We start from the raw sequence: 1,593 nt of genomic DNA on the forward strand, positions 1-1,593 counted from the left end.
CCTTCATGTACTTTGCATAGGCCGGCACGTGATTGATTAATTCCGTAAAAGGAATCGAGACTTCCAAATTCTTCACAATTTCCATGAATTTTCCAAGTTGGTCATCAAACTTAGGCTTAGCTTGACGACTTGGGAATGGAAGTCTAATCACAATGGGGTCCTTCTCCTTGGCCTTTTTTGACTTTTCTTTGAAACTTCTTCTTTTGTTGGTTCATCTTCCGTAGAGTTTCGCACAACTTCTTCTTTGTCACTAGCTTCCACAACTTCATCCTTAACTTGCTTCTTTGGTCCTCCATATCTCGCACCACTCCTCAAGTGAATGGCACTAACCGTTTCATGTCTTGGGGGATTACCTTGAGGTCGTAATTGCCCCTTTTGTCTTTGAGAGTTTGAAGATGCTAGTTGGGTCAATTGAGTTTCCAAAATTTTTGTTTGGGCTAGGATGTTGTTGATGGTGATGTCCTTTTCTTGGCTATCTTTTTGCATTTGAGTGAAAAATTCTTGTTGATTCTTTTGCATTTGGAGGACCGCTTTTTGAACATCAAAACCTTGGTCATTTTGTTGATTGTATGGAGTTTGATTTTGATAACCTTGGTTTTGGTTGAAAAAGGGTCTTTGATTTTGGTTTCTCATGGGAGGTGGGGTGTATGTTTGTTGAGGGTTTTGAACATTTTGACTTTTGTATGAGAGATTTGGGTGGAATTTGGTGTTTTCATTGTAATAATTGGAATAAGAGGTACCACTCTTGTATGCTTGAAAAGCATTCACTTCTTCATTTGTTCCCCTACATTCACTTTTGTCATGTCCCAAAGTTCCACAATTCTCACATATCCCACTTGGGATTGATGAAGATGCTACCATGGCATTAACATGATGCTTTGGTGATTTTGAGGCTTCTTCAAGTTTAGCCATAGCCTTTTCAAACTTCAAGTTAATGGTATCATTATGAGCACTAAGTTGAGCCCCAAATTGAGTAATAGAGTCCACTTCATGCTTTCCTCCTCTAGTAGCCTTGCAAGGTCTACTATATTGTGAATTATGGACCGCCATTACCTCAATCTTGTTCCAAGTTTGATTATCGTCAACTTCGGTGAACATACCATTTGATCCCATGTTGAGAATGTTTCTTGAGTCTTCATAAAGACCATTCCAAAATTGTTGTACCAAGAACCACTCGCTAAGTCCATGATGAGGACATGAGCGACAAATTCCTTTGAACCGCTCCCAAGCTTCATACAAAGATTCTTCATCCCTTTGCTTAAAACCCATAATTTGAGCTCTTAGCATGTTAGTCTTTTCCGGAGGGTAGAATTTTTTGTAGAAAGCTAGAGCCAACTTCTTCCAAGAGTCAATTCCAAGAGTAGTCTTATCAAGGCTCTTCAACCATTGTTTTGCGGTGCCGATTAGAGAGAAAGGGAATAAGACCCATCGAATTTGGTCTTAAGTCACACCGGTTTGTGAAATCGCATCACAATAGTCACAAAAAGTCTTCATGTGAGAGTGAGGATCTTCACTAGGCATCCCCCCAAATTGGCTTCTTTCGACTAATTGGATAAATGCGGATTTTGCAATGAAATTTCCGGTTAAGTGTTG

The 1,593-nt window shown here is 39.6% G+C and overlaps 1 non-coding gene across 1 annotated transcript; it reads left to right on the forward strand.

The window, feature by feature from the left end:
• Positions 1-1,180: 1,180 nt before the first annotated feature.
• LOC141593661 (small nucleolar RNA R71) lies at positions 1,181-1,287 on the forward strand. Its single transcript, XR_012521733.1, has one exon. It is a non-coding gene; the product is annotated as a small nucleolar RNA R71 (small nucleolar RNA).
• Positions 1,288-1,593: the final 306 nt, after the last annotated feature.

The sequence above is a fragment of the Silene latifolia genome, chromosome 7 (genome assembly GCF_048544455.1).
Source record: "Silene latifolia isolate original U9 population chromosome 7, ASM4854445v1, whole genome shotgun sequence".
In the NCBI taxonomy this organism is placed as follows: domain Eukaryota; kingdom Viridiplantae; phylum Streptophyta; class Magnoliopsida; order Caryophyllales; family Caryophyllaceae; genus Silene; species Silene latifolia.